The 25,949-nt window shown below is 39.3% G+C and overlaps 1 long non-coding RNA gene and 1 other non-coding gene across 7 annotated transcripts in view; both read right to left on the reverse strand.

Annotated features, from left to right (window-relative positions):
* Positions 1–25,949, reverse strand: part of LOC112586240 — a 381,631-nt gene that overhangs the window by 296,627 nt on the left and 59,055 nt on the right. The window lies entirely within an intron of this gene.
* On the reverse strand, positions 19,186–19,257 carry TRNAC-GCA. Its single transcript has one exon. It is a non-coding gene; the product is annotated as a tRNA-Cys (tRNA).

Below are 25,949 nucleotides of genomic sequence, written 5' to 3' on the forward strand. Positions count from 1 at the left end.
CTATTTCCCATGAAGTGATGGGACCAGATGCCATGATCTTCATTTTCTGAATGTTGAGTTTTAAGCCAACTTTTTCACTCTCCTCTTTCACTTACATCAAGAGGCTTTTTAGTTCCTCTTCACTTTCTGCCATAAGGCTGGTGTCATCTGCGTATCTGAGGTTATCGATATTTCTCCCGGCAATCTTGATTCCAGCTTGTGCTTCCTCCAGCCCAGCATTTCTCATGATGTACTCTGCGTATAAGTTAAATAAGCAGGGTGACAATGAGGGTAAGCAAATTAGACTAAATGCTAAATGAGAAATCTTAGTCTATTCTGGGGCTTCACATCTAACCAAGTGTTTCTATCTGGAGAGGACATGTTGATAAGAAAAGGTTTTGAGATGAAGCAACACTTGGTTTGAATCTTGAAAAATGGATAGGTTTTTAGCAAGAGTATAAGGGGATGAAAATCTGACATTAATAATATCTTGCTGGTGTCAGAGGCTAACTTGGTAAGAAGGCAGTGTTGGTCATTGCCTTGTAACTGGCTTCTTCGTGGCATCTGGATGCAAATCAATTAGATGCTGAAGAGAAATACAAACCTCAAGCATAGCCTGTTGCCTCAAAAACAGTTCTAAGTGACATCAGATCACATGAGCTTGCAAATTCCTTTTAAAGCACTTTCCAGTTGGATAAATCACAAAATAAAATGACCATGGCTCTGGAAAATAAATAGAAATCCCTTTTTATTTTATTCTTTTACATTACACTGTTGGAAAAACTCAAACAAGCAGTATAGTTTCCTAAACCACATGGGTCTCACCACAGACCCAGGCATCTCGGTGCTGGTGTCCAAACACTTGGATCAGGGGCTTTGCCTTCATCTCTTTGGGTGGCAACTGAGAAATGGTCCACGGAAAATAAGACGAACAGATGTGGAAAGAAACCAAACTGTGACCCTTAATTTTGCAGGTTGAAGAAACCAGATCATGCCAGACCCTTGCTGCACGCACAGGAAAGAGGTTAATGGTGGGAGCGTGTAGGGACAGTGCTGTGGTTTGCATAGATTAATACACTGGCTCAAAAGCAAACAGGTTGATGATTGGATCTGTAGTCAAGGATCAGTCAGCTTCTAATGAGAATTAATTGAGTGCAGCAAAGGACACTCCTTAGCAATGTGCTAACCACCTGTTATTAGAACCTAACCAATCCTGGACATCACCAAAGTTGCCTTAAAAACCCAAATGATTCGTCAAACACAATGCATGTCTGAACATAATGAACCAGGCTGCATGAATAAATGTCCTGGGATCACAAGCATTTTTGAACCAAACATCACAAGGCAAGGAACAGAATACCAACAATACATAAGCCATAAAAAATGAAAATGAACAGAAGGAATAAACATTTTGAAACTCAGTTCATCTAGCTAATCAACCAGTGCCTAAAACCAGCAATTCTTCTGAAGCCTCTTTAAGAAGCCCACAAAGCACCCCGGCTGACACAGCACAGCTGGCACTCCTCTGCTGGATGGGACCCTAAAGACCAGACATAAATTGCTCAAAAACTTTTCTGAAAGGGGCAAGTCCAGTGGACAACAAACTAGACTCATCCTTGTGGAAGATTTACATTTTAAAGGGAAAACAATGAGACTGATAAGGTTTCTGCTGCTGCTGCTCTGTTGTGTTCAACTCTTTGCAACCACGTGGACTGTAGCCTGCCAGGCTTCTCTGTCTACTCGATTCTCCAGGCAAGGATACTGCAATGGGATGCCATGCCCTCCTCCAGGGGCTCTTCCAACCCAAGGATCGAACCCAGGTCTCCCGCATTGCAGGCAGATTCTTTACCGTCTGAGCCACCAGGGAAGCCTAAGAAGACTGGAGTGGGTAGCCTATCCCTTTTCCAGAGGATCTTCCCAACCCAGGAATTGAACCAGGGTCTCCTGCATTGCAGGTGGATTCTTTACCAGCTGAGCTACCAGAAAAGCCTGATAAGGTCTCATATAAATAAAACTCTAGTCCTTTCATTGACCCCATGGGCTTTTCATAAGTGGTCTGTATTTTCAGTGCAGTGTAACATCACCAAAGTGAGTGCTTTATTGATCTTTGTTAGGTACGTTACAGATAGTGAGTGATAGATCATGTATGTAAGGCACATAATGTCAGATATACACAACAGCCCTTTATCCTAAAGTTAGGTGCAATATCTATGAACCATAATTAAATTTGCTTAAACTGAAATGATTAAGTCCTTGAGGATCTTTGCTTCAGATAGTTGTGGGTATTTTGTTTTGTTTTTTTTTTTTTGGACAGTAGATTTAAAGTAATTAAAGATTTTTTTCAAAGCCCTGTAGCATAAATCTATTTGAACTATAACAGCTATGAGAAAGAGAAGAGGGGAGGGAGAGAGGGAGAAAATGGGTTTTGAAAGAAAAAAAAGTGCTAGTTTTAATTAACTGGGAATGGTTTGCATCAATCTATATATAACTCATTAGCTGTCTTGCATAACAGATGATTGGTTTTCATTTGCTTGGTGATAAAAGATTTCCAGTCCCCGGAGTAAAACCCACATGAGATGTTGTATCTTCCCATGTGAATAATTATTCAGTGGCCAAGAAAAGACAGAGCCTTCGTCCACAAGTGGCTACCAGATTGAACCAGAATCAAGAGTTCCAGTCAACTCTGGTCTAATTCCCAACAGAACACATTTTTATCCTTCATTATTTAAAAAAAATATTTGAGTGATGAACATAACAGAGAAAAATCCCTTTCCTTATATTCTGGAGGGTGGGATAATCAACAAAATATACAGTGGCATATCATATATGTTACATATTAATAAATGCTGCTGCTAAGTTGCTTCAGTCGTGTCCAACTCTGTGCGACCCCATAGACAGCAGCCCACCAGGCTCCCCTGTTCATGCTAAGGAGAATAATAAAGCAGGAACTAGGGGTAGACAGGCTTCCTGGGTGGCTCAGGGGTAAAGAATCCAGCTGCCAATGCAGGAGACTCAAGAGACGCAGGTTCAATCCCTGGATCAGGAAGATCCCCAGGAGGAGGAAATGGCAACCCACTCCAGTATTCTTGCCTGGGAAATCCCATGGACAGAGGAGCTGGGTGGACCAGAGCCTCTAGGGTGGCAAAGAGTCAGACCCGACTTAGTGACTAAACAAGGAGTGGGAAACATGGGAGCAGGTTGCAGTTTTAGATTGAAAGAGCAGAGAATAACTTATTTAGAGAGTGTCATTTGAACTAAGATCTGAAAGAGGTAAGTGAGTGAGGTAGATAGCTAAGAAACAGAATTCCAGGAAAGGGAACACCAAGGGACAAAGTCTGTGGAGGTGGAGTATCGGGTGTGTTTAGTAACACTAGGAGGGCATGTGGATGGAGAGGTGTGGCATGGAAATGGAAATTAAAGAGTTCTCAGGGATCCAAGTTATGGGGCACCTATACATTAACAGGACCTTTCTTTTCACTTTGATTGAGGTAGGGATCCCTTGAAAGATTTTAAGCAAAATAGTAACATTTATGACTTATGCGTTAAAAAAAGGATCTTTCAAGAAGACTGTTAGCCATGACATGGATGGTTACAATGGTTGCTGCTGTTACTGCTGCTAAGTCACTTCAGTCGTGTCGGACTCTGTGCAACTGCATAGACAGCAGCCCACCAGGCTCCCCCGTCCCTGGGATTCTCCAGGCAAGAACACTGGAGTGGGTTGCCATTTCCTTCTTCAATGCATGAAAGTGAAAAGTGAAAGGGAAGTCACTCAGTCGTGTCCGACTCTTAGTGACCCCATGGACTGCAGCCTACCAGGCTCCTGCGTCCATGGGATTTTCCAGGCAAGAGTACTGGAGTGGGGTGCCATTGCCTTCTCCGGTTACAATGGTTACAACATTCAATTTCAAAATGTCTGAATTTTTTAAATCTTCAGAGTTAATCTAAAATTAACTTCAAATTCCTCATTTTACAGTTTTGATATTAATGTCCGGTGATGATGAGTGACTTTTCCCAAGGTTATGCCAGTAGTTAGTGGTTGAGCCAATTTTTTTTTTTGATCTTGAGTAGACTAGAAATAGAAGTGATGAGTTCTGTTGTTTGAAACAAGAGAAATTTATTTGGGAAGAGCTCATATCCAGAGGGCTAAATGACAAGATTTAATCACACTTTAGGTTTCTGTTTGATCTGGCAATTTAATGTAATTATAGCCTAAATCTTCATTATTAGTTATCCTAGTGAGAGTGTCATTTACTTTTGCATATTCTAGATGCTCTTATCACTTTTAGAAAAACTGGGAACTGAGGAACAGGCTTACCATGGAGTTGAAAGGACTAACTTGTCTACAGATTGGATAAAGTAGACCTGACTCTAGGTTTGGTAAAAATCTCCTTGGATACATAGATAAAGCTTCAGTAGGACTAAAAGCCTGTCTTACAGAGAGTGATTTCAATGAATAACCTTTGATCACATAGACCATGACCACTTTTAGGTTATTCAAATGGCTAGGTGCCTGAATCAAACCCCTTCTGGCTCTTCAAAAGTTAGCTCTAAGGCAGATAGAGTTTCCTTATGGAACACAGTCTTCGTTAGCCCAAAGGCTGGAGTTCATTTGGAGCACTGTTTGGCTGAAGCTACATATTCTTCAAAGATGGCATCCTTCTCCTCATAGGTGGAGTTGTCATTCTCCTGCAGCCTGAGTACTAACAACAAAGATCAAAATTCAATTTGGACAAATTTCCATCTGAAGGGAATCTGAATACCTTTCATCATATGGAAGAAAAAAAAAAAAAAGTTAAGTTTTAAAGCGTCAAGCACTCAAGGAGCAAGTATCACTAAAAATAAGCCCAAGAAGAATTTAAAAGCTCATACAAATTCTAAGTTACACAAGCACGGTCAAAACCCCAGGGGCACGTCAGCCTTTGAACACTGCCACCCCAACCACATCAAGGCATGCAGTAAAGGGCTCCCGTGAACCAGATTAGGAAACAGACAATTAAGCATCCACACATTCTTTTGCTTTCCAGTTGGAAAATAAAAGAAAGAAAAGTGGCTAGCATTCTCACAGAGGTCTTATTAACACGACTAAGTTATCAAACTAGAGCCTATCAGAAGTAGAAGTGGACCAAGTCAACTGGTAGAAAACATAATTAAGGATTGCAGGACAGGTTACAGAAAGGAAAGACTAGCAAAAGGAGGACCTCCACTAGGCTGTTATAATCTAGACGTGACACTGTGAGAAGGTGTGAAGGGAATGATTCCAAAGTCAACGTTAACTACAAAGGAAAGATTGGCCTCTGAAGAGATGTCAAATGAAAGACCCATAAAAAGTGGAGATTAGCTAGATCAATAGAGAGATTTAAAAAAAAAAACTCTGGAACTTCATATGTAGATGGCCAAAAAGCACATGGAAAGATGTTCAATGTTGTTACTTATTAGAGAAATGAAAATGAAAACTACAACGAGGCACCACCCTCATACAGGTCAGAACGGCCATCATCAAAAAATGCATAAACTACATCTGGTGAGGGTGTAGAGAAAAAGGAATCCTTTTACACTGTTGGTGGGAATGTAAATTGGTACAGACACTATGGAGAACTGTTTGGAAGCTCTTCAAAAAACTAAAAGTACACAGAGGTGGAAGGAGAGGAGAGGATAAATTGAGAGAGTACCACTGACATATATACACTACCATGTCTAAAATAGACAGCTAGTGGGAAGCTACCGTGTAACACGGGGAGCTCAGCTCATTGCTCTGTGATGACCTAGTGGAGTGAGATGGGGCAGGGTTGGGAGGGAGCTTCCAGAGGGAGGGGATATATGTACACATAGAGCAGAGTCACACTGTTAGACAGCAGAAACTAATATAACACTGCAAAGGAATTATACTGTAACTAAAAAATATTTTTTTAAAAAAACTAAAAATAGAGTGACCATATGATCCAGCAATCTACTCCTGGGTATCTATCTGGAGAAAATCATAACTCTAAAATATGTATGAAAAAATAAGTAAATCAAAGATACACACACTCCAGTGTTCACTGCAGAACTTACCACAGCTTGGACATGGAAACAATCTAAATGCCCACTGACAGAGGAATGGATAAGGAAAACGTGGTACACAGATATAATGGAATGATACTTAGCCATAAAAAAGAACAAAATAACACCATCTGCAGCAATATGGACCGAGCCTAGAGATTATCATACTAAGAGAAGTAATTTAGACAGAGAAAGATAAATATCATATGATACCACTTATATGTGAAATCTAAAAAAAAAAAAAAAAAAAAAACGATACAAATGAACTTATTTACCAAACAGAAACAGACTCACAGACTTAGAAAACAAGTTTATGGTTACCAAACGGGAAAGATGGGGGTTAGGATAAACTAGGATGTTGGGATTAACATAAACTACTATATATAAAATGTTGGGGTGGCCAATACTGTATGGCACAGGGAACTCTACTCAAAACTGTGGGAAATGAATCTGAAAAAGAATATGCATAACTGAATCAGTGTGCTATAAACCTGAAACTAACACAACTTTGTAAATAAACTATACAAAAATATAATTAAAAGCAATTTTTAATTAAAAAAAAAACCTCTAGGACTTCAAATCTAGTAAAAAACAACAACAACAACAACAACAAAACACTGACAGATGTAAGCACTTAAAAAGGAACTGGATTAAAGAGAAGAGAATAAAAATAAAAGCTGCCGTTCACTAACAACTTCCCACATTCCAAGCACAGTGCATTCATTATCTCTTTTAATTTTCTCAACAACTCTATGAGATCTGGTTTATTCATGTACTTATTCATTAATAGCTGCAACTGCCTAATGTGGACCAGGCGCTGTCTTTTGTAAACATAATTTATTTTTTTTATACCTAAGGAAAGTGAAATTCAGACAGGTAAGATAATTTGTCCAAGGGACCCCGAGCCAGAGCTGGAATGTGAGCCAAGATTTGATGGGTTTGCAGTCCATGGGGTCACTAAAAGTCGGACAAGACTCAGCGACTTCCCTTTCACTTTCATGCATTGGAGAAGGAAATGGCAACCCACTCCAGTGTTCTTGCCTGGAGAATCCCAGGGATGGGGAGCCTGGTGGGCTGCTGTCTATGGGGTCGCACAGAGTCGAACACGACTGAAGCGACTTAGCAGCAGCAGCAGCAGTGTCCTGTTATGAGTTTCAGTTTTGGATTTGTTGAATTCAGAATATGACAACTGACAATAATTTTAAAAATAGGCCAGTTGTAAGAAGATAGAGAAAAATAGGATGGGTGAGCCACAAAGCTAGTGGCAGTAACCGAGTATGGAAGGACCAGGTCAATCAGCATAGAGAGAGAGAGAAAAAAAGGTACAGAGAGTGTGTGTCTGGCATAAAAGTGAGAAACAGTCTTATTACTCGAGCATCTTTTGAGGGCACTCACCATGGTTTATAATGTGGAGGGTCTAAGGTTATTAATTCAGGCACAACTGCTGCTAAATCTTCTGGTCTCTAGGGCAAGAACAGATGCTGTGGAAGTGAGATGATCCCCTATCATCTTTGACATTCAAAACAGATACAATACTGAAGATATTAATAACATATTAAGTTATTCTATTCACACAGATTAAATAAGCCTGTGTTAGTTATATTTTGAATCAATACCATTCAGGATTGTATTGTGTCTTCCCCAAAAGATATATTGATGTCCTCTACCCCCAGCACCTCTGACCTTACTTGAAAATAAGGTCATTGCACATGTAATTAGTTAAAATGAAGTCACACTGGAATAGAGTGGGCCCTTCTCTCTTAGAAGAAGAGATGCAGAGCACACCAGATGTCATGTGATGAGAGAGGCAGAGACTGAAGTGATGCATCTATGAGCCAAGGAACTCTGAGGTTGCCAGCAACACTGAAAGCTAAGAGCAAGGCAGGGAACACATTGTCCCCAGAGCACCCAGGAGGAACTAACCTTACCAACAACCTGGTTCAGATTTCTAGCCTCCAGAATTGTGAGAGAATAAATTTGTTGTTTTAACATACCCCCTTTTATGATACTTTGACAGTAGCCCTAGAAAATGAATACAAGTGCTCAACAAACCAAACATTTAAATCATGCTTATGATGTCCAGGAACTATTTCTAAATATGACACAAAATTAAATCAATTAATCACCACAACAACATAAAATGGTAAGTACTATTATCTCCATTTTACTGATGAAGAAACTGAGACGGTGAGTTTAGATAACTCGCCAAAGGGAGACCAGGGATCGGAGCCCACACAGTCAGGTTCCAGAGTCTCTGCACCAAACCACCATACTCTTCCGTGCACCATTCTCCCAAGACTTCCCAGTGCCCCAGATTTTCAGGATGCCATTGCTGGTACTCAGTCTCATTCCCAAAGCACTGGTAATCCTGGAATGACATAATCTCCAAATGATGGCACGGCTCATTGTACGGGTACAGTATTTCAGCAAATGTTTTACACAGGTAGTTTCATACTTAATCCTTGAAACACTCTGTGGCTGGCCTAATTACTGTTATTATTTTAAAGTGAAGAAACTTGGGCTTCAAGAGGTTAAGAACTTCGCCCTACCTCTGCAACTGGACCTGGAAGTGTTGGATATCAAACTGAGACCTTGTGACTATAAAATATCCGCTCTTTCTTTTACACGGCCTTTCCTCTGTGAAACCGTCTGTTACTCTATCCTCACCCCCACTCTTACCCCCTCAAAACCTCCACTGAACTGACTGCTTCTTTATGCTCTCTTCATAGTCTGCAACGCCACATATTTATATTGCCTTCCCTGCCACTTGGGAAAATGAGCAAGGAGACGACTCTTATTAATTGTTTTATACCTAATGCCTAGTGCAAAGAGTAAGCATAAAATAGGCATTTGCTGAAGGAAGAAATAAATAATGGCACTGAAATACAAAATATTGTTTCATCTGTCAATAAAATAAAGTGTATGAGAATGACTACCTGATGGTAACTTTCTGCAGTGCTTCCACAAGAGACAGTGTAGAAAGCTTTGAAATAAACATGCTCACCATATGTAGTTTAGAAAAATGCATTACTGTGGTTTCTACCAAAACAACAGGCATCAGTAGATCTTAAATTAAATCTTACATATTCAGTCTCTCCTTCTCACTCATCCAGTCCCATTCCCTAGGGGTCTAGGTCCTCGGAAGAACTCTGTGTATGCGGATCATAGAATCTTTTGTGTTGTGGAGCTTGATAAAGATGGGACACAGTGATCTGAATGACAATTATATAATGTTGGTAAATGTGTATATATATATCTCTCTACATATATGCAGATATGTATATACTTCAAAACAGTTTTGCAGGGTTAACAGAAGTTATGCTAACCTTCTGACTCTGGTTAACCACTCACAACATTTACAAAATAACACAGAATAAACAAAACTGCAAGGAAGACTGATGAGAGATTTTACAAAGCTGCCCAGGAGGTGGTGCACGGATCAGTGGAGAACTGGAGAGCATCCCTGTTGGTGGCCGCCAATTCTCTTCTGGAGTCATCTTTTTGCTTCATTATTAAGAAAGACAGGATACTCCCTTCCTCAGGGGGCCCAAAACCAGACCCACTCCACAATAAGCCAGGACCAGTGTGCCTTAACTAGGAAGTTGAACTAGGTTTGCCTCAGGGCAACACACTCCCGCAAGTCCCATAAACTTTCCAGGAATCCACCAGATTAGCCAAAAGAAACAATACTGTGAAGTTGAAGGAAAGGGAAGAAGAAAAAAACAAAAAGAAAAGAATCCACATGCAACGAAACTATCTTTCCATGTAATCCCCAGCTGACTCAAATTGGCAGTTCTTTAACAGCAAGAGTTAAGAGCAAAAGAGTCATCAGAAACTTCTTTTCCTTATGCAGGAACCTTGCATGTGAAGGTCCAGACCAAGTCATGGAACAATATGGAAAACACGTGTATGTGTCATTCACTGCCTATGAGGATAGTCAACCTCTTGTCAGCTTTGTCAATAGCCTATGGGACAGATGTTTGACTTTCAATTCTTGTCTGCTTTCTCACCTCCTTTGTCAACTTATTCCATAAGCAGCACACAGGCAAGGAAGGAAATCTGAAGTCTACATTGTAGGGCAGCCATTCATTGCAGTAAATGAAACTATTTCCATTTCCTAAGAGCTATTAGGGAAAACCATTTAAAAATGCACACACACAAAGCACACTGGCAATACAGTGTGGAAACACAATGAGTCTAAATTGGTAGGATTATTCTGTTGTTATTCAGTCACTCAGTCGTGCCCAATTCTTTGGACCCCACAGACTGCAGCACGCCAGGGTTCCCTGGCCTTCACTATCTCAGAGTTTGTTCAAATTCATGTTCATTGAATCATTGATGCCATCCAACCATCTCCTCCTCTGCTGTCCCCTTCTCCTCCTGTCTTCAATCTTTCCCAGCATCAGGGTCTCTTCCAATGAGTTGGTACTTTACATAACGTGGCCAAAGTATTGGAGCTTCAGTAGCAGTCCTTGCAATGACTATTTAGGGTTTATTTTCTTTAACATTGACTAGTTTGATCTCCTTGCAGTTCCAGGGACTCTCAAGAGTCTACTCCAACACCAAAGTTCAAAAGCATCAATTCTTCGGTGCTCAGCTTTCTTTATGGTCCAACTTTCACATCCATATATGACTAATGGAAAAACCATAGCTTTCACTAGACAGACTTTTATCAGCACAGTGATGTCTCTGCTTTTTAAACCTCTTCTTCCAAAGAGCAAGCACCTTTTAATTTCATGGCTGAAGTCACCACCCACAGTGATTTTGGAAGAAAATAAAGAAAATATGAAGTCTGTCACTGTTCCCACTGTTTCTCCATCTATTTGCCATGAAGTGATGGGACCAGATGCCATGTTCTTCATTTTTTGAATGTTGAGTTATAAGCCAGCTTTTTCATTCTTCTCTTTCACCTGCATCAAGAGGCTCATTAGCTCCTCTTTGCTTTCTGTCTTTAGGGTGGTGTCATCTGCATATCTAAGGTTATTGATATTTTTCCTGGCAATCTTGATTCCAACTTGAGCTTCATCCTGCCTGGCATTTCACATGATATACTCTGCATAGAAGTTAAATAAGCAGGGTGACAATATACATCCTTGATGTACTCCTTTCCCAATTTGGAACCAGTTCATTTTTTCATGTCCGGTTCTAACTGTTGCTTCTTGACCTGCATACAGGTTTCTCAGGAGGCAGGTAAGGTGGTCTGATATTCCCATCTCTTGAAGAATGTTCCACAGTTTGTTGTGATCCACACAGTCAAAGCTTTAGTATAGTCAATGATGCAGAAGTAGATGTTTTTCTGGAATTCTCTTGCTTTTTCTATGATGTTGGCAATATGATCTCTGGTTCTTCTGCCTTCTCCAAATCCAGCTTGTACATCTGGAAGTTCTGGGTTCATGTACTGTTTAAACCTATCTTGGAGGATTTTCAGAACTACCTTACTAGCACATGATAGATACATATTGACAAAGTTCATAATGGGATTACATTTATGCTGGATTATATAGTAATATAAATATTAAAATTAAAAATTACCTATTGTCAAATTACATATAAAATCCCTTGGATTTCAAATCCTAAAAGATGATGCTTTTAAAGTGCTTCACATTTTGAAAATATGTGAGCAAATTTAGAAAACTCAGCAGTGGCCACAGGACTGGAAAAGGTCAGTTTTCATTCCAAAGAAAGCAATGCCAAATAATGTTCAAACTACCACACAATTACACTCATTTCACATGCTAGTAAGGTAAGAACCTATTATTTTGGACTATCTCTACCATTTTTCTCCTATATACATAAAACTGAGGACTAATTGCAATCAATAGTTAATAATTAAAATTTCTAGAAGTCAATAAAACTCATTACTTCCTCCTCCCATATCATGTAAACCATGAATGAAGTTACTTTTTAGATGAGACCATATCAATGAAGACTATTTGACAAAAGATTGTAATGTCTATGTGCTAAAATATCTGACATTTAAATAATGTCACAAAGACCAACAGAAAACAGAGGAGGATGGAGCAGTGCATGATACAACAGGGAAACTGTTTTGAATTTAAGGGATGATGACAAAAAAGTGCTATCCACTGAATGATGACATACTTTAAATAGTTAACATTTATTTAGACAATATACAGAATACTGTATGAGAAAAGAACAGAAATGGGTCCCCCTTGTGGCTGTCCCCAGTTTCTTCTCTAAGGTCTCAATCAGTTAAATACTGGTCCCAACTTGACACCTTACTACTAGGAAAATAGGAGCCCTACGATTAATTGTCACCCTCCTTTTAGACTGGCAGCTTAGGGACAATATATTTTGTGTCTCAAATGGCTTATGAAAGTATGACTTTCAATCATGTTTTTACTAGAAATGATTAAGAAATGCAATCTATCTTTTTACATATTCCATAATACTCCGGCAACCTAACGATGGTTTAGCCTCATTTATAGTTCAGGAACCACATAAGTAATCTACCTAACGTACTTCTCAATCCAATAATATGCCTATGCCTATTCCACACATGTGCAGAACAGAACAGATTTAAAAGCTCTTCAAGAGCATATTTTCAAATTGATATGCACAATGTCTTCCATCAAAGGCAGATGGTCCCTTATCCCTGCTTTAACCTTGTCAGGAATTTGAAGAAAAACTGGTATATCTCCTCTTTTGTTTATTTCAACCAGTAAACAATTGGTGTGTGAGCAGGCTTCAGAGGTTTTAACTTGGAATTATTTACTTGAGCATAAAGTTTTGTAGGCCAACTGCAAAGAAGACAATAAGAAAATAATCTTTGACATAACAGAACTAAACTCCAACATGTTCAGCAGATCATCAGTTCCTCCAAAGCAGAGGAATTTGGTGGAAATATGGTGGCTTGGGCTCCTATAAAAATTATCTAGTGAAAGATGCATTTTGGCTTCCTAAGAACTACTACTCTTCTGTGCTCCTAACTCTATATACAGAAATTGCTCCCATTTTAGAACCATGAGTCTTATTTTTGTACACAAACTTATGAATAAATCCACTACTTAAAATCTTCATTGTCAGTCCTTCTCCAGGTCCGTCTGATATGTGCCATGATGATCTTATCACAGCGTGCGACAGAAGGCCTGTCATAGCAACAACAACCTCTGTTGGAGCAGAAGCACATATTTTATCTGATAAAAATAAGGCAACTAAGCTATTCAGCTCAGTATGCCTTTTCATCTGCTGTTGTCATCATAAAATTCCCAAGTGTTGGATTTCTAGTCTCAGGTATCGCCTTCAGATGAGGTAGGCTCCTGCAATTATCTGCTCTAGTAGAAGCCACTACCAATCATGCACTCCTTCATATCGAGCTCAGCGTCATTCTCAACACGATTCTCTGTCCTCCTCCTGTACAGACTTGGTCCATGAAGAACATTATTCTAATATGATTTATTTCCATATTTGACTTATTTCCACATAAAATTTAATTATTTGGGAAGAATTATTTCCCTTATGGCTCAGAGGTAAAGGATCCACCTGCAATGCAGGAGGTGTGGATTCAATCCCGGACTCAGGAAGATCCCCTGGAGGAGCAAAGGGCAACCCACTCCAGTATTCTTGCCTGGAAAATCCCATGAACAGAGGAGCCTGGAGGGCACAGTCCATAGGACCGCAAAGAGTCAGACACGACTGAGCACAGAGAGCATTTCGCAAATAAAATTTTGGAAAACCAATTTTAGACATCTAATTAGACTGCGCTGGCGAAAAATAAAATGCTGGAGATTATGACTCTAAATGTTTGCTTTAAAAATGAACAAACTCATTAAAAGAGATTGCATTATCCAGAAATTGTGTAAAACATATGGAAAGCAGAAATTAGGAAAATATACATATGTGTGAAAACAATTATTCAATTTGGCAATCAAAATCATACTTCCAGTAGAAAAGAGAAAAAGGAAAGTGTCAAAATAAAATTTCTAACCCCACTTTCTGTATATATCATAAATTGGATCAAATGTAAAGTGGAAAATACACAGAAAACTTAAAATCAATAATATAATGAAAGGAAGCATGCTGCCCTAAATACATAGGAATTTAAAGCTGGAAAGAACTTCAGAAATGATCTAAGCATGCTGCTCATTTTTCCAAAAAGAAGTGGAAGCCTAGTACAATTAAAATTTTGCCTACGGTTTTATAACTAGTTAAGGACCAGTTGCACTCATCTCACATGCTAGTAAAGTAATGCTCAAAATTCTCCAAGCCAGGCTTCAGCAATACGTGAACCGTGAACTTCCTGATGTTCAAGCTGGTTTTAGAAAAGGCAGAGGAACAAGAGATCAAATTGCCAATATCCGCTGGATCATGGAAAAAGCAAGAGAGTTCCAGAAAAACATCTATTTCTGCCTTATTGACTATGCCAAAGCTTTTGACTGTGTGGATCACAATAAACTGTGCAAAATTCTGATAGAGATGGGAATACCAGACCACCTGACCTGCCTCTTGAGAAATCTGTATGCAGGTCAGGAAGCAACAGTTAGAACTGGACATGGAACAACAGACTGGTTCCAAATAGGAAAAGGAGTTCGTCAAGGCTGTATATTGTCACCCTATTTATTTAACTTATATGCAGAGTACATCATGAGAAACGCTGGGCTGGAAGAAGCACAAGGTGGAATCAAGATTGCCGGGAGAAATCTCAATAACCTCAGATATGCAGATGACACCACCCTTATGGCAGAAAGTGAAGAGGAACTAAAAAGCCTCTTGATGAAAGTGAAAGAGGAAGAGTGAAAAAGTTGGCTTAAAACTCAACATTCAGAAAACTAAGATCATGGCATCCGGGTCCCATCACTTCATGGCAAATAGATGGGGAAACAGTGTCAGACTTTATTTTTGGGGGATCCCAAATCACTGCAGATGGTGACTGCAGCCATGAAATTAAAAGACGCTTACTCCTTGGAAGGAAAGTTATGACCAACCTAGATAGCATATTCAAAAGCAGAGACATTACTTTGCCAACAAAGGTCTGTCTAGTCAAGGCTATGGTTTTTCCTGTGGTCATGTATGGATGTGAGAGTTGGACTGTGAAGAAGGCTGAGCGCCGAAGAATTGATGCTTTTGAACTGTGGTGGTGGAGAAGACTCTTGAGAGTCCCTTGGACTGCAAGGAGATCCAACCAGTCCATTCTAAGGAGATCAGCCCTGGGATTTCTTTGGAAGGAATGATGCTAAAGCTGAAACTCCAGTACTTTGGCCACCTCATGCGAAGAGTTGACTCATTGGAAAAGACTCTGATGCTGGGAGGGATTGGGGGCAGGAGGAGAAGGGGACGACAGAGGATGAGATGGCTGGATGGCATCACCGACTCGATGGACGTGAGTCTGAGTGAACTCTGGGAGTTGGTGATGGACAGGGAGGCCTGGCGTGCTGCGATTCATGAGGTCACAGAGAGTCGGACACGACTGAGCAACTGAACTGAACTGAACTGAAGGACCAGTTAAGAACCAGAACTAGTTAAGAACCAAGCCAAGGTTCTCAAGCCTCTCAGTGTAGTACTTTCTTCCCACTCCCACTTAAAATAAATCCCAGTAGAAGATAAGCCTTTAACTTTAAACAGAATAAGGACTGCAAGTACCGAGGGACCAATTCTTGTCTGATATTCTCCCCTGTGCTTCTGTCCCAGCTCAGCTCAGCCAAACATGAGGAAGAAGAAACAGATTACAGAAGCAAAGCGGGGTGTCTCCTTACGTAAAACTGTGGCAGTAACCCCAAGGAAGAAGAGTAGTAGCCGCCATCTTGGATGGCAGCGAGGACATCAGGAATGGCGGAGCAACGGTACAAAACATATGTTGTCTTTCCTTGCAAACAATAGTAATTAAACCTAATTAATTCATGTATTAATGCTTGGCAATTGTGGCATTACTCTATCTCTTAAAAAGAAGAGCAAAGAAAGACCTTATATATTAACAGAAGGAAAGTACCATAAGCAAACAAGGCATGACTATGACTCCTGTACTCTAGCAAACTGAAAATTATGCAATAAAGCCAAGCAGGTTATAGGCAGAAATAGCTATAAGAAGGCTATTTGCATATTTTGAAGAATGCCTGCTCTATTTCAGGAGCTGTCACCTGGAATGGAAGGTAGCCAAGTTATGTCAAACAATCCCCCAAGGAGAGCGGCAGTGAACTCTTGCTAGCTCAACAGCCTCCTTGAGCCCCACAGTGAGGTTATGTGAACAAGCCCAGCTGCAGCTGAGAAGGGCCAATCAGAGAGGGCCGTATAGACGGCTCTCCCTGTGGAGCTATATTTTTCATACTATAATTTGTTACCCTCAGGCCATACTGAACACAAAAGAGAAGAAGGAATAGGGAAGAGTGGCATCTATGCAGCCCATAGTGCCAACACTGTACTGGCCTATGTAAAGGAACATATTTCCAACAGTGTGTTTTATTATATCTTGGACCAAAAGGACAAGAAAGACTGGACTATTTATGATTAGCAAAACCATGGGATTCAAAGTAACCAGAGGCAGCATATTACTAAAAGCACTGTATTATAGGCATAATAAAATCACAGCAAAAAATTTAAATATTCAATCAACAGCTAAGACATTAAAAAAAATTTTCAGATGCTGAAATTTATCTTGTGGCTCATGACACTGGCATCAACAAAAACACTATTACTTTTGTTATTGTTTTTTTAATTTTAAAAGTGTGAATTTCCCCAAGATATTTTTGCTCCTCAGTATGCCTTGAAATTTCAACCAGTGGCAAAAAATCCAATAAGAATCAGACTGCAATATCAGTTTGTGTTATGTTAAGACTGACGGTCATAGTGAAGTATTTTCGTTTTCTTTTTCCTGTCTAGAGTTCAAGAATCATGTGCTGTGCTTGGTCACTCAGTCGTGTCTGACTCTTTGCAACCCCATGAACCCACTCCTGGGTCCATGGAATTCTCCAGGCAAGAATACTGGAGTGGGTTGCCATTCCCTTCTCCAAGGGAACCTTCCCAACCCAGGGATAGAACCCAGGTATCCCACATTGCAGGCAGATTCTTTGTTGTCTGAGGCGCCAGGATAGCGAGTTCTTTTTGCTAACAGGAAGGAAAGTAGAGACACGGTGGGGGAGGGGTACAATGCATGCACCTAACTTCTTATGGTGGAGGAAATTCTCTCTCAATTACTCCAACTTTCTTAGTAAAATAAGAAGCTAGATAATCAGTTAAAAGCAAGGATAAAGGAAAGGATCTGGAGGTGTAAGGAAAGGATCTGGAGGTGTAAGGAGAATGAAGTATAATCCAGAAAAGAGAGAAGAATTTATACAATAGAACAGGAGTGGCTGTTGTAGTCCCATTTTCAAACAGTGGTCATGAATTTAAAGTGAGACCAATTAGTATACAGTTTCATGCTTTCTTCCCAGTGGCATTCAGCAGGACAGGCACAGGCACAGAAGATGGGAGACAGATTTAACCAGAGTGGTTATTTAGCCAAGTAAACACGAAAAAGGAGTAAGGGGCAAAAGAATTGAGGGTGTGTGCAAGGAACTAACTAAAATTTGAGTTTTGTACAAGAAACCTACAGAATTTGAGTTGTACAATGACATACAATAATGCAAGTGAAGATAAAACAAGTTAAGGGATAATGAAAAGGTGAATTATTAACTGAATGAAAATTTCCATGTGATGCTGCTGCTGCTGCTGCTGCTGCTGCTAAGTCTCGTCAGTCGTGTCCAACTCTGTGCGACCCCATGGACGGAAGCCCACCAGGCTCCCCCGTCCCTGGGATTCTCCAGGCAAGAACACTGGAGTGGGTTGCCATTTCCTTCTCCAATGCATGAAAGTGAAAAGTGAAAGTGAAGTCGCTCAGTCGTGTCCGACTCTTCGCGACCACATGGACTGTAGCTAAAATAAAATCTGTCCATAGGATTTTCCAGGCAAGAGTACTGGAGTGGGGTGCCATTGCCTTCTCCTTCCATGTGATAGAAGAGTTGTTAATTCAGTTTACTAGGAGGAAAGAGTTAGGAATATAGGAGGAAGCAGTCTGAAAGTGAGATAAATGAAATCAAGGTTATGAATTGAATCAAAGCTATTGATAACTACAAGGTGAAGAGGATGGCAATAAGATGGTGCCTGTGATAAGGTAGAAGACAAAAGCCACTGAAGAATTAAAGACAGTGTTGGGGGTGGTCAAGAGGTCAGAATGTGATGCTGATATCAGAGAGAATTCGGACAATCTTAATGCCCTCCAAAGTTCACACTTGTATTTGAACAAGTTAGGGTTCTCACTTATTGCATGAAGAGAGAATATAAATCATGGGCAGTCGTGGACTATCTCAGTAAAAGGGTATGCACAGAAACAAATGATAGCATTTGGACTTCAGCTGAGGCCTTGAGGAAGGATGTAAGAAAGCCAGTGTCACTCTAGACTGGAGGGTGTCAGAAAGTGGGAACAAATCTGTAACTGAGTACTTCAATAAATCCTTCTAGGGAGGGCAGACTTAAGCAAGGCTAAGCTATAACTGGGGAAAAAATGCAGCAATTACTCATTTTAGTGGAAACAAAAGGTATTAGGTGTTTTAAATAAAGTTATAAAGTAGCCTTATTTTCTCTCCTTTATCATAGTCTCAGAGTCTGAGGTTGATATTTTCTGAGATTGTTTATTATCCAATAAAAAAGGAACATAGCAGATGGTAACTAGACTTATTGTGGTGATCACTGCATAATGCATAAAAATATTGAAACACTATGTTGTACATCTGAAACTAATAGAATATTGCATGTTAATTATAATTCAATAAAAAAGTAACAAACTAGCTTCCAGATGTTAGGGGATGTTCTCTGGTTTAAAGATTACTTTCTCAACAAGAATAATGTTAATAAGAGAGTGTTGGTAAAATCTTTAAGGAGTAAGAGGAAGGGATTCAGGAGGGTAAATGACTGCAAACAAGTATAGGGCAAGTAAAATCTGACAACATGAGATACAAAGATGTATTTGTTTGTTTGTTTAAATAGGAGGTTGGGTGGATTGACCGGAAGCAGCAATAAGAAGGATGGTACTTCTTCCATCTCTAAGTAAGTGAAGTTGCTCAGTCGTGTCCGACTCTTTGCAACCCCATGGACTGTAGCCCACCAGGCTTCTCTGTCCATGGGATTCTCCAGGCCAAGAATACTAGAGTGGGTTGCCATTTCCTTCTCCAGGGGATCTTCCCAACCCAGGGATTGAACCTGGGTCTCCTGCATTGCAGGCAGATGCTTTAACCTCTGAGCCACCAGGGAAGCCCCTCTTCCATCTCTAGGCCCAACAAAAAGAAGAAAACCCATCATGATGAAAGAGGGCTACAGAAGAAGCAATGTCTACAAGGGGACATTCGAGTTTGGTAATAGCAAGAGATAAAGGGAATATTTGCAGAAGAAAATGAAGATATGTGTATAATGGAAAGGTTTCAAAAGATCGAGAACAGTAGAAGGTAGGGTTAAAAAGACAGGGATGTACAGAGCCACATGAGGGATGATCTGGTCCTCTGGCAGATAACAGTCATAATGCTGTGAGTGTTTAGGGGAAGGAGGGAGGGGATGGAAAAATTCACCAGAAATTACTCAAAACTCTGGACTCTCACTTGAATCACAGCATCTGCATTGGAGCAATCTTCATCTTTGCGCAAATACTATCAAAACTCTTGCCAAGGGCTGACCCACAAAGGGTACTCTTACCCTTAAAATGTAGGCTTCCCTTCCCTTCAGACTATAAAGCGTTACTTGTTGCTGTGTGTGCTGTGCTCAGTCATGTCCAATGCTTTGTGACCCCACAGACTGTAGCCTGCCAGGCTCCTCTGTCCATGGGGACTCTCTAGGCAGGAATACTGGAGTGGGTTGCCAAGCCTTCCTTCAGGAGATCTTCCCAACCCGGGGATCAAACCCAGGTCTCCTGTACTGCAGGTGGATTCTTTACCATCTGAGCCACCAGGGAAGCCTTTACTTGTTGCTAGTTCATTGAAATGTTTTCATTACTTGAATTTTTTCATTGATTCAAACAATCCACAGAAGTTACTCAGTTAATCCAATGTATTACGTAGTAACCTGACATTACATTTATTTTTGGAAAAGTCTCCAGATGACTCTCAGAATTTTCTTCCTATTCTTTACTGAGTAATTAAATAATTAATTGTGGATCTCATTTACTTGTTCTTTTAGTACTTGCTTCAATTAGTCAGTCATTTAACTTAACTGTTCAGTCATTAAAATAGGCATTACTTGACCACCACAGGCAAAACATTATGCTAAGGACTATTTATTCCATTTATTCAGTCATGAATTTTGATGTGTTACTAGGAAGTAGCATATCATTGTGTTTAAGAACGGGGCCTCAGGGAGACTTCCTTAGTGGTCCAGTGGTGAAGATTCTGCCCTCCCCTGTAGCGGGTATGGGTTCGATCCCTGGTTGGGTATGGGTTCAATCCCTGGTCGAGGATCTAAGATCCCAAGTACCTTGTGGCCAAAAAACCAAAACATAAAACAGATGCAATATTGTAACATATTCAATAAAGACTTTAAAAATAGTCCACATCCAAAAAGAAAAAAAAAAATCTTATAGAATTGGGGCCCAGGATCTAACTATCTGGACCTGGACCCCAGATTCACTGCTGATGACTGAGTGACTTACCTTGTGTAAACACTCTTAGTTTCAATCTCTGCATTTGTAAAATGGAGTTAATAATATTAACAGTACCTAGATCATTTCACAACCTCTGAGCTAGGTACTGTTAATATTAAATACGCTAATACATGGAAAATATTCAGCCCAGTGACTTCTTGACTTCTAGATAACATATCCCACAGTATTACTTGCCATGGTGATTATAGTTACTGATTTCATCACCATTATTTTATCACAGTACAGTGAGAAAAGCCCTTGATCTATATTTGAATGTCAGCTGTGGAAACTATTTAATGTCTCTGAGATTTCCCTATCTGTAAAATGTATACCACAATACTAATTTCAACAGGATCATGAGAGGATTAAATTCTATGGTAAATATGCAAATGGCTAATATAAAGTAGGCATATAGTAAGTATTAGTTTCCTTCCCTCTCATTTACAACTATTAACGTGAAACCTAGATATATTTCCAAAGACAACACTCTCCTTCACTGGTTGCTTAGCCTTCAGAGCATAATACAAGTACAGACAAGTATCCAATGAAGTTTTTACAAATCTAAGAGGCAAGTATCACTAAGCAGAGAGGAATAGAGAGTCACTTCCTTTTGAAATAAGAATTTCTGTAAGCACCTATCTTCCTTTAGTATTAAAAATTTTACCTAGTACATGGAGGCAGAGAAATATGATCCAAGGTAGGTACTGGAGTTTTATATAAAGTACTCTGGTTTGCCCTATTAGAGGCAGAAGAAAATATTTTTTCAAGAGACAGAGTGGAAAATTTCCAAAGCATCATTGAATGACTTCTGCCTGAAACGACACAACTTTCCATCCCTTTATTCTCTTACTTCGACCAGTTGAACAGCTTTCTTCCAATTTCCAACCAGCCCTGTGATAATGCCATCCCAGAAAGGCACTATCAGATTCAAGGAAGTATCATGATTCCCCACATCATTCAAGTAAAATCAAAATGGAGGAGACACTTCTAAGTGCTCACATTCTAAGCCATGACACTGAAGAGAATATCATGTCTAAGAACACTGTGAATGACTAATGCGGCGGGGTAATGAGCTGGCTACCGGGCATCCAGCAATGAATAGGTTATAGGCAAAGGGCCGGTGATGGTAAAGGAGCTGAAGTAATCAAGACACAACCAGGAGCAAACGCTGTATCAAACTTGGAGATGACTTGTACCTGGGGATACTAAGGAGAAGAAAGACTGTAGGATAGTTTCTACATTTCTGGCTTGGATGACAAGGTAAGTAGCGATATAATTCACTGACAGAAAACAAGATGGATAGATATTTGGTTTCTGTTCCTCTTTTTCTTCAAAGGAGGCAAAAATGGAGAGAGAATATATTTTGTGTTGGTATTACTAAATATACCACTTGAGAACTCAGGGGGAAAGACTGGATCTATTAACTGCTGAGTTAAATCAACATACACACTGGAGATAGAGCAATGGGAACAGATGAGAGCGGCCAACCCAGGAGACAGTGTCCCTCCCTGCTTCTTCCTTGCCATTCACAGTTATGCAAAACAGTAACATTAAGATGGAGAGTCATCTTCAGACAGTTCTACTGCACTCTCAGTAATGTAAACTATATGGTGGCCAAGAATAAAATGGTCCTTTGAGCACTCTCTTATCCCAGCTCTGTGCATTATTTCTCTCATTTTCTCTAGCTAATGAAGAGCAGAATCAACCCAACACTAAATATACCATGTACTTGATAAGTAGTATTTTAAGGCCTAAACTAATTGACTCCTGATAAGGGAAGATATTTCCTCAACACTTCTAAAGATTCTATACCACGTCCAAAATTCCCAACAGTGGTAGATCTGTGGACCAATCCAGCAGAAAGTCAAACTGAAGGAACTAGGTCAAAAGTTTAGTACTATTCTTTCTGGGCAGCAGGAATTTTGAGTTATATTTTCCCCCAGATTTTTTTCTACTTTTCTCTATTAAAAAATACTCATAATAAATACGCATTGCTTTAATAATCAGGAAAAAAATTTAATGAAGTCAGTCTGGCAAAATCTTCCAGATAGCCAAAGACGCTGGCGGAGTCAGCTGAAAAGGAGTTTCATGAAAATCACTGGGGGATATGCTCAGCACAGAATTACTGGATAGCTGAAGAAGACTAAAGCAGGGAACGTCATCAACTAGCAAGTACTCTCAAGGTCCTGTTTTTGTTTTATGAAATATGGTCAAGACCTCCCAGAAGAGCCTGTAACAAACATAACCTTCAAAACAGGAATTATTCATCTAATGATTTCTGCAGGCAGCAAAAATGAGTCCTTCCTCTGCAGAAGTAATTTTCTGCAAGGCAAGTTAAATTTATGGCATTATGTCAGTTTCATAAGCCAGGAACTTTGAATCTATCTAGAAGAGACAAACTAAGGGCCACTTTGCATCCAGAAGAAACTGAAATGTAACGGCGATATCCTTCCAATGGAAAGAATTCTTCATTTTTGTTTTCAAGCACATATAGTCTCATTACATTATAGAAATGGAATGGTTCAGTGATAGTTGTTTAGACTTGGCTTCATGAGTTAACCAATAGTGCAAGACAAAAGCAAAAAGAGCTACTATTACTCAGAATTAAGAGAATGAAAATCACTGCTCCTTCGTTCAAGCTGTTTTCTTTCTTTTGAGACACAGCACAACATCAATTTCAAGTTAAAATGAAGTGTTACACTTCAATAAAGTTGAAAACCAAATACTGAACTTATAGTACACAATTGAGTGAGCAGCCTACAAATGGAAGGAAAATAGTAAGGTTTTTTTGCCTATGTTTATTTGCCAAAATGAAAAGAAATTCAAAGCCATCAAGCACTTACATACCATGTCTAGCATTTAACACAATATTTTTACACAGCAACAGAAGTAAAAACACAGTTTGGTGTACCGCCAAGGAGGATGTAAAATAGCGCATTTCCATCCCCTCATTAGATGGCCTGATCCACCAGCAAAGGCCACCACATAAACCAGGATGAGGCTCAGACCACCACCAAGTCTTAAATGAGCATCTTCGTTCCTAGGAAGCTTTGGCTCAAATATCACACATGGTTGGTGAAAACTAGAAAAGCGGATTGACTTTTCTCTATAAAAAGAACCATCATAAATGCTGGAAAGTGTCTTGATTCTTTTCATCAATGGGGAATGAATTATAATTAAGGAAGCATCCCTTTCTTCAGACACATTTCTTTACGCTTCTTAAGCTATATGAGAACAGTATCGCCCTGTCCACAGAAATCTCTGTGGACACACAACGTCCAGCCTTACATTTCTGTCCCTGACTTGTTTGTTTAGCCACAAACTTATCCAGAAGCCTATGCGTTACTTTGTTCTCTTTCCAAGATGCACTTCCAAGCTTATTTGGAATCATTTCAAGCCCTGATAAGGGCAGTTAAATTTAACTGGAAAGGTTTGAGAAGCCTGAAAGAAGAAATCATGGAAGAAAATGAGAAGCTGTTTTTAGGAAGAAGTTGCTTGAAAAAAGGTGAACACAGATATTCACATTGTAAATGTATCAAATGCCATGAACTGTGTTTTAACAGTTGAAGCAGTAAATTTTATGTTATGTGGATTTTACAACAACAACAAAAATAGCTCAAATAAAAGGAAAAAAAAATATTTCACCACAGACTGACAGCATCTCAGAATTATAAATAACTTTAAGTGTTGTCTAGGCAAATGTTTTTTAAGTTGCTGGCAGCAACCACTGTGTAAGTCATGAAGTCAGCTTACATAAGACCAACATATTTTCACAAAATGATAGAAGAGAGAACCTCTGAGTATGTCACAGAGAATAAGGGCAAGTATAGTTTAATGAAACCGTGCTTCAGTTGTGTGTGTGTGCTTGTGCTTATGTACTGAGTTGTAATATAAAATGTATTTCTTACCGTATGTTACAGTTTTAAAAGTTAGAGGTATCTAGACTGACCCAATTTTTCATCTTATGCAAATATAACTTCCTCAAATTTCTGACCCTTACATTAAAGATGCAAAGTAGAAGATTCTAAGTTTACCAGTGGTTGAGTACAAAAATGACAATAGACCTAACTAATAAAATCAGATATAGACAAATACCAAGATCATGGGCATGTCCAATTCTGACATAAGTATAAAACTGTAGGACTGATGTTGACTAGTAGATAGCCTGTGTGATCTGTCATCTATAAAAATGACTCAGGATGTGAAGTTGAAAAATGCAGGACAAGTCATTTCCATGCCAAGGAACACAACAGGATAGAAATGAAGTCATAAGGCTTTTTAAGATTTAAAGAAAGCAAAATCTCTTAGGGGAAAAGTAACTGGAATTCTGCAGAAATTATTTCAATTAAACTGTGTGACAAATATTCTGGGGTTCAAGGAAATGAAAATGTAGTAGGAAAATATAAAGCCACTAGAAGTGATTTTTCTTATTTATATGCAATCCTAACAAAAACTATATGGAATATTTCTGTCTCTGTAGTACTGGAAAACAAAAGTATATGCCCTAGGGAAATAATGAGAAGGAAAACAAGAATGGTATAAAATAGGCAATTCTTTGCACAGAAAATTATAGTGAATTTCTTCTAAAAATATTAGGTAAAATTTTAAAAGATAACAAGCAAGAAAGGAGAAAGAGAAGTCACTAGTAATTTCCATATTTACACATGGTATTTAGCTCTTTCAGATAGTGAAATAGCTACTAAGTAGTTCATGTGGGTACAGACACACTTTGAGTAGCCACAGATGACAATGAGAGTGGCTAAGGTGGCAAATTTGGGGGAAAATGGCTAAATTATGGGGCTTCCCTGGTGGCTCAGATGATAAAGAATCTGCCTGCAATGCAGGAGTACCAGGTTCAATTCCTGGGTCAGGAAGATCCCCTGAAGAAGGAATGGCAACCCACTCTAGTATTCTTGCCTGGAGAATCCCATGGACAGAGGAGCTTGGTGGGCTACATCCATAGCGTCGCATACACTTAAAATGATTACAGGATCTAACTTCTTAGCTATGTTCCTTCTGAAAACATACAGTAAATCATTTCATTTATTTCCCTGAAGGAAAAGTCTTATAGAGAAAACAATTTACAAATATTTAGAAACCATCAGCTCAGATACTGGAAAACTAACAAAAAGCAATCTACCTTCATGCACAATCATGGTGAATACAAATCTAGACTAATGTATTGCAATTCTGGCCCCAGGGATCTAAGAAACATATAATGGAGTTTGAGAAAATCTATAGAGTTGGACATTTCTAAACCAATTAAAATTTGATATAATGTTAAATATTTTCAAAAAATTTATCAAGTATAGTAAGT

This window comes from Bubalus bubalis, chromosome 7, assembly GCF_019923935.1.
Source record: "Bubalus bubalis isolate 160015118507 breed Murrah chromosome 7, NDDB_SH_1, whole genome shotgun sequence".
Lineage (NCBI taxonomy): Eukaryota > Metazoa > Chordata > Mammalia > Artiodactyla > Bovidae > Bubalus > Bubalus bubalis.